This window comes from Triticum urartu, chromosome 1A (assembly GCF_056163025.1).
Source record: "Triticum urartu cultivar PI428250 chromosome 1A, HENAU_Tu73, whole genome shotgun sequence".
NCBI classification, from domain to species: Eukaryota; Viridiplantae; Streptophyta; class Magnoliopsida; order Poales; family Poaceae; genus Triticum; species Triticum urartu.
In genome coordinates this window covers 167,302,677-167,311,356 of record NC_141873.1, presented here as the reverse complement: position 1 = coordinate 167,311,356, position 8,680 = coordinate 167,302,677, and positions in this window count along the sequence as shown.

The window sequence follows — 8,680 nt, the reverse complement described above, 5'->3', positions numbered from 1 at the left end:
TCCTGAAAATAATTGTGGGCTCTGTTGGGATTATTCCTAACAGCCCTGACTTAATTCCAGAATTATTTGAACATTTAAAATATTTATTAGCATTTAAATGTCCAAAGGCAACATACATATGATTTAATCCAGTGACCTTTTATTGACCTAGAAAATTGTGCACCTATTTTGCCAGAGGTTCTAACCCAAGGCAAAGAGGGTGAACATTTTAGAAGGGCATTTCAGGTTCATTGAAGTTATTTTTAGTAAACCCTAGTTGATTTCAAGAGGGGTGCTGGGGGTTCTGCCTTCCCCATTTCAAGTTTCTGATGAAAAATAAACATGATGCACACTCTAATGCATGGACTAGCTAGGGTGTGACAACTCACCCCCACTCAAAAGAATCTCGTCCCGAGATTTAGGATCCTCTGGGTAGAAGGTGGGGTACTCGAGTCGAAGACGATCCTCCCTTTCCCAAGTGGCTTCTTCCTCGGAATGATGTGACCATTGAACCTTGAGAAACTTGATATTATGACGTCGAGTGGTACGCTCGGCTTGATCAAGGATACGAACGGGATATTCCCGATAAGAGAGGTTATCTTGTAGATCAAGCGTTTCGTGGTCCACTCCACGGATAGGATCCGCGAAGCAACGCCTGAGTTGTGAAACGTGGAAGACATCGTGAACTCTGGAAAGATGCGGAGGTAGTTCCAATTGGTAGGCAACTTCTCCTCGTTTAGCAAGAATGCGAAAGGGTCCAATGTAACGAGGAGCCAATTTGCCTTTGATACCGAAATGATGGGTTCCCTTTAATGGGGTAACCCGAAGGTAAGCCTTCTCGTTGACTTCATAAGTCATAGGCTTATGTTTACGATCATATTGACTATTTTGACGAGATTGGGCTGTTTTCAATTTCTCACGAATAATGCGAACCTGCTCTTCTGCTTCCTGAATCATATCCGAGCCAAAGAGTTGTCTTTCCCCGGTTTCTGACCAGTTAAGAGGCGTTCGGCATTTTCGTCCATAAAGAACTTCGAAAGGAGCTTTGCCCAAGCTAGCTTGATAACTATTGTTATAAGCAAACTCCGCGAATGGAAGGCATTTCTCCCAACTAATTCCGAACGAGATAACAGAAGCTCGTACCATATCTTCCAGAATTTGATTGACTCGCTCTACTTGACTACTTGATTGGGGATGGAAGGCGGTACTAAAGGAGAGACGAGTTCCCATAGCATTTTGGAAACTTTCCCAAAATCAAGAGGTGAAGAGACTCCCACGGTCTGAGTTAATTTCCAATGGAACACCATGAAGAGACACTATTCGGGAGATGTATAACTCAGCTAGCTAGCTAGCGGTGATACTCTTACGAGCAGGTAGAAAGTGGGCTACTTTGGAAAGTCGATCAATCACAACGAAGATGGCATTATTCCCTCTCTTGGTCCTGGGAAACCCAGTGATGAAATCCATACTGATTTTATCCCATTTCCATTCAGGAATAGCCAAAGGTTGAAGGGTGCCAGCAGGCCGTTGATGCTCTGCTTTAACACGACGACAAACATCACAATTAGCAGTGTATTGAGCGATTTCTCTCTTCATCCTAGTCCACCAAAACCTCTGGCGTAGGTCTTGATACATTTTGGTACTACCGGGATGAATGGTGAGAGGGGATTCATGAGCTTCCTTAAGGATCAGTCGCCTCAGGTTTCGCGCCTTTGGAACCACTAGGCGATTCGCAAAGTATACGACACCTTGATCATCAATGGAGAAACAATTCGCGACTCCTTTCTTAATGTTTCTCTTAATACGGGAGATTCTCGGATCTACCTTCTGTGCCTTGATGATCTGATCCGTAAGGGTAGGTTCCGCCACCAGGGTGGATAGGAATCCTCGAGGAACAATGTGAAGGTTTAGCTTACGAAATTCCTCATGGATAAGTGGTTGACTTTGTTGTAACATCAGGTTGTTACAATAGGACTTACGGCTTAGCGCATCAGCCATGACATTGGCTTTGCCCGGGGTGTAAGTTATTCCTAACTCGTAGTCCGAGATCAACTCGACCCAACGTCGTTGCCTGAGATTCAAATCTGGTTGGGTGAAGATATATTTCAAACTTTGGTGATCGGTGAAGATCTCGCAACGATTACCGAGAAGGTAATGTCGCCGGGTTTTAAGTGCATGGACTACAGCTGCAAGCTCTAGATCATGTGTAGGATAATTTTCCTCATGTGGGTGTAATTGCCGTGAAGCATAGGAAATTACCTAACGATCTTGCATGAGTATGCAACCTAGTCCTTGTCGCGAGGCGTCGCAATAGATAATAAAGTCCTTGGAGAAGTCTGGTGGTACCAGTACGGGGGCAGATGTCAGGCGTCTTTTCAGTTCTTGAAAACTGATCTCGCACTGTAGAGTCCACTCGAACTTTTTATCTTTCTTGAGGAGTTCAGTTAGAGGTTTAGCAACCTTGGCGAAATTTTTGACGAAGCGGCGGCAATAGCTTGCTAAGCCAAGGAAGCTCCGAACTTGCTTGACCGTCTCAGGTGGAGTCCAATCAAGGACGGCTTGAACTCGCTCGGGATTGAAAGCAATACCCTTACCAGAGATTACATGGCCTAGATAGGTCACTTCTGGCAACCAAAATTCACAATTGGAGAATTTGGCATAAAGGCGATGCTCTCGAAGTTTCATCAATACTAGCCTTAGATATACGGCATGTTCCCTCTTCATTCTTGGAGTAGATGAGTATGTCATCGAGGTATACTACGACGAATTTATCCAAGTACTCCATGAAGACCGAGTTCATTAACCGAGAGAAGGTAGCCGGGGCATTGGTTAAACCGAAGGACATGACGGTGTACTCGTATTGGCCATAACGAGTAACAAAGGCCATTTTGGGAATGTCCCCGTTTCTAATCTTGATTTGATGGTAACCCAACCTCAAATCCATCTTGGAGAAGACTGAGGATCCAGCGAGCTGATCATACAGATCGTTGATCCTGGGAAGCGGATATTTGTTCTTGATGGTGACCAAGTTGACAGGTCGGTAATCCACGACCATTCGATCCGTTCCATCCTTCTTCTTAACGAAGAGGATGGGGCAAGCCCAAGGAGAGGAACTAGGACGGATGAAACCCTTGTTTAAGGACTCATCGAGTTGGTTCTTAAGCTTGGCTAGTTCTAGGGGTGCCATCTTTTAAGGTCTTCTAGAAATTGGAACGGTTCCTGGAACAAGGTCTATCACAAACTCGACATCCCTGTCAGGTGGAACACCTGGCAGTTCTTCTGGAAAGACATCCGGAAAGTCTCGGACTACCGGAACATCTTCAAGGTCTGGAAGGGGTTTGGTATTTAGGGAGTAAAGTTGGCGCTTGGCAACTCGAGTTAAGACATTAACTGTCTTGCCCGAGGGGTGGGTAAGTTGAACGGTTCTAGTGGCACAATCGATCTTATCATAATGAGCTCACATCCAGTCCATACCCAAGATGATATTTATGTCGGAGGACTTGAGAGCTATTAAGGATGCAAGGAAGACAAGTCTATCGACAAGAATTTCATTCCCACGGCTTACTCTAGAAGTTTTCCATTTGGAACCCGGAGTTTGAATTACCATGGAAGTGGGCATGTCGCAGAATGTCGTGTTACGCAATCAAGCATAGTTCTCGGATATGAATGAATGAGATGCTCCAGTATCAAAAAGAACAGATGCCGGATGGCAGTTAACAAGGAGCGTACCAAGGACGACGTTAGGATCCTCATGAGCCTCCTCGGCTGAAACATAATTGACATGGCCACGTGCAGTGGTGGCCGGCTTGGCGTAGAAAGTCTTCCCCGCTGGCTTACCACGGCCAACGGACTTTCTAGTTTGATTGGGGTTGTTGTTCTGGGGACACTCTCGGCTATAGTGACCTGGCTCTCCACACTTGAAGCATGTCACCACATTGGAGCGTGGAACAGCATTAGCAGCGGGGCCACCATAGGGCTTGGGCGGTGCAAATTGTTGGTTGGGACGAGGTGCCTCAAAGGATGGCCTCGGAATGAACCTGGGTGGCAGTGCCGTGCTTGGAATCCACACCCGGCGCTTTTGAGCCCCAGAGCCGGATGAAGAGCCAAAATCACGGGAGTGCTTGCGTGAAGCGTCATAATCAGTCTGGCCTGTCTCAGCACTGATGGCTTTATTGACCAACTTCTGAAAGGATGTGCACTTGTGCAGACGGAGATCACGGCGAAGCTCAGGGCTAAGTCCCTTGCGGAACCTTGCCTGCTTCTTAGCGTCAGTAGATACCTCTTCAGGAGCATAACGTGCCAGATTCCCAAGTTCATGACTGTAAGCATCCACAGTCAGTCTTCCTTGGGTGAAGTTGCAGAACTCCTCCCTCTTGCGATCCATGAGACCTTCCGGAATGTGATGCTCATGGAAAGCCTCACTGAATTCAGCCCAAGTAGTGATTTGACCGACTGGGCGCATAGCTTCGAAGTTCTCCCACCAAAGGCTAGCAGGGACTTCGAGGTGATAGGCAGCATAAGTAACCTTGTCGGCTTCGGCTACGTTGGCAGAACGTAGCTTGTGGGTGATGCTGCGAAGCCAGTCATCCGCGTCGAGGGGCTCGACGGAAAGGTCGAACTTTGGTGGGTACAGCTTGATAAAGTCATTGATTGACACCAAGTCATTTCGCGGGTGGCGTGCAGTGTTCTGCTCAATCCGCTCCAGCAGGCGGTTAGTCTCACGCTTGTTTCTTTCCGCCTCTAGCATCACTTCGGCCAGAGAAGGCGGGTGAGGCAGATTTTCACCTCTAGCTGCACTGGCTTCCCCCTGCTCCGGGACAGCAGGGTTGCCGCGGGTGTTGACCATCCTAGGAGAAAACAAGACAGCGGTTTAGACAAGGATGGCTCAAACTTAGCAAGGAAGTGCAGAATGTAATGGATAACACGGAATGTAGAGATGTTCATCCGTATGTCATGGTAATATAAAACTGCCATATATATACCAACGGTCATACACATCATACATAGTTTAGTACAAGCCCAGGCTACAGTACAACTATGATGAAAGACGTTACATCTCATCGGAGGCATTCCAAGCTCCTATACATTATTTGTCTACACCTCCGGAATCGATTACACGCCAAGTCATATTCCACAAGTCACGCAGGACAGTGGAGATACAACTACTACAATACTAGTGGTATTACTACTAACTCAGACAGCTCCATAGTAGTCCTCATAGAAGTCACCTCCATAGCCTGGAAGTTCAACGTGACCATCCGGAAACAGACGGTCCTGAGGAGCCTGTGGACCATAGGGGCTAGGATGAGGTCTTGGACCAACAAACAGTGGCCTGCGGGGACCACGGGGTGGGGTGATGCCTCCCACATCACGCCAATCCACCATCTCTGGCAGAGCTGATCTCACAGGATATAGATCCCTTGTATCCATACATCCAGCTTGCACCGCAGGTGCAAACCGAGTCAATGTGGCCCAATGATCAGCACGGGTATTGAAAAGCTCCGACCTCAAGGCCCGATTCTCTCGGTCCTTATCTTCGAGCATCTCGGCAGTGGTACGAGTTAATGAGTCCTCCTGAGTGGAGTCAGCATAGATGGCCTGAAGATACCCTTGCGCTCCCGGAAGTGAAGCTGGCATGTAACGGAAGTTGGTGTTCCGAAGCAGGCCGGTCCGGACTCGCAAGATGGTCATCATGGAATAGGCAGCATCCTGCACAGCCATCTCAACGGTAACCCCGAGTCCATAGGAACAGTGAAGGGGCTTGGTAGATCCAGGATAAGAAGGAAATATCCTGACGGTGCAGAAATACTGGCTTTGGTTAAAGTCGCGGAACTTCTCTTCGACACTGTATTCTGGATACCAACGGTAACCTGTCTCGATCATGACCCGGACTAACATAACATTATGACCGGGCACGTCGAGGCACCTGGTCAGGCGAACCACTTGGTTTTGAGGACGGTTGGCCGTCTGAAAGCACAACCACAATGCAAAGACATTAGAATTTCTAGGGAAAATTGGACAGCATAACGGCTGTAAATGCTCAGAAAAAGATTTGAGACATCCACAACAGTTCACAATACCACTCAAGAACATCATATCAAGGTTCTGATTCAATTAGCAACATACTAAGAATATTAGAAACTGAACTGGGACTTGTAACAACAATCCTATAAGCTACTACGGATTAGTAACACGTGAACCTGATAGAGGAAGAGAGCCTAGTCCTTAACCCACGTTGAATGAGGAGAGAATGACTCAGATCAGAGGCATAGGTAAAGGAGTAAAAGAACCTTACGTTCCCTCCCACAATCAATTCCCCTACATATAACTAGAGCATTTCTAGACTCGACATCGACCAGTTTGGCTCAAAGAACCTACAGGCAGTCCGGCTCTGATGCCAACGCTGTCAGGACCCCGATTCCAAGTCACATCGATCTAGCCGGTAACACCTCATATCACTTTGCGGCCTCACGCACGGTATCCCACGGGTGTCGCCTTACCATGGTCTAGGACCGTTTGCGCCATTTGGCTCACGTATATGATAGTTTCGCTAGCAGCCATATGACAGAGAACCCGGGCCGACATGGCTAGTCGTGAACCCAAAGCGGCATAGACCTATGGAGACAGGCATACATGAATCACATCGAACATGTCGGTCATCAACGAGTGATTCTGGGCTGTAGCACTGGGCTAACAGGACTCCGGGGAACCCCGGGCTGTAGCAGGCTAGGCAGGACTCCGGAAGTCACCGTGTGACATTTCCCCAAAGGGACAGACATAGGGACGAAGTGAAACACATGCCGGCCAGTCAAGTGTCCTGAATAGTAGTGCTGGGCTAGCAAGACTCCGGTGAACCGGGCTGTAGCGGACTACTATGGCTCGAGGAACACTAGACTACATTTCCCCATAAGAAAGGCTACCAAGGATAAACAACTAGATTGTCGGATCCCACTCGTACCAAGCATTTCAATCATACACACAATATGCCCGATATGAGTACATACAACATGGCATCACAACAAAACTCTACAACTCAAGTACTTTATTTAAAGGCTCCAGAGAGCCATACATAACATGTTCATACAGATAGGGGTCACATGACCCAACACTCAAGTCATACAAACATACAAGCACATGCGGAAGCAACTAGTCCGAGTACAGACTCTTGAAAGAAAGAAGGCTTCTCGAAGCCTGTCTATCTACATAGGGCTCTCCATGGCCAAGATCACCACCTGGGTGGCTAGTCACTCGTCGACGTCAAGGTCTACATAAAACCCATCGGAGGGGGCAGTGTAGTCGTCTGAAAACAATAAATAAGCAAACATGAGTACAAAGGTACTCAGCAAGTCTTACATCAGAACCTACTATACATGCTTATTCTCAAGAAGGCGATGGGGTTGATGCAGCAAGCCAGCTTTGACTCTTGGCTAAGCTATCCTACAGAACTCCACCAGTAAAATAGTTTTCGCACATGAGTCCACTACTCACCAACACAATACTCCACTGGGGATCCTCCCTCGTCATCCTACGAGAGGGCCATCCTCGGTACTCACACTTATCTTGAGTCTTTTAGTAGTATCCATTAACTTGTCTATGAACTATATAGGCAACCAAGTAGTCCTTTACCGTGGACGCGGCTATTCGAATAGTTTATACCCTACAGGGGTGTACTTCGTCATACACGCTTTCACCACTTACCGCCGTTTACACGACATGTACTCGGCAACCTTCAAGCGGAAGCCCAGCGAGGGTGTCGGACACGGCCTACCTAAACACTTAAGTCTCTAGTCCAGGTTTATCACCTTTCCAGCTTCCATCCGCAGGGAGTCCGGCCGAGGTTTCCACATACGGCCCCGAACGATGTGAACAGGGTTCCCGAGACACCAAACGGGTGACTCGGTACACCGTGCCACGGTGTATCTACCGCAACATAGCCCACCCCTAGGGTTAGCGCTACGCACGGCCGCCAACACATAACCTACAAACACCAGAAACTAATTGCAATTCCTGGACAGAGTACTAGGGTGATTAAGAAGCCGAGAGGGTCCATTGGTTTCGGGCCCAATGTACGGTAGTAACTGCATCTTAAATCACACATACAGATCTCAGTTCTTATGGACGGCCTCAATGAAACAACCCACCATGTACTCCTACATGGCCTCTCATCGATACCTTTACCAAAACATGTTCAATACATCCCTCATATTACCGACATAAGCATTTCACTCTAGCTCATCACCTAGATGAACCAGACCTGACTCAACTCTAAGCATAGCAGGCATAGCAAGGTAGGAATCACATACATGGCTCAATCAACTCCTACACATGCTAGTGGGTTTCATCTAGTTACTGTGGCAATGACAGGTCATGCAGAGGATAAGGGTTCAACTACCGTAGCACACAGCAGTTTGAATCGTGATGTCTTAATGCAGTAAACAAGAGCAGGAGCGAGAACATGGGTTGTATCGGAATGATCAATGGTTGCTTGCCTGATGGAGTGGTAACGGGATACTGCCCTTCAGTTGGATACTCGTGAATATCCTCGGAGGCAGAACCTACCACGAAGAACACATCAGAACACAATCAACACACGACGATATGCAACAATATGATGCATGCTATGACATGGCAATATGATTGTGTCTTGGCCTAATGCAAGCTCAAATAGGGAGGGATGAACCCATTTGAATCAAAGATTCAA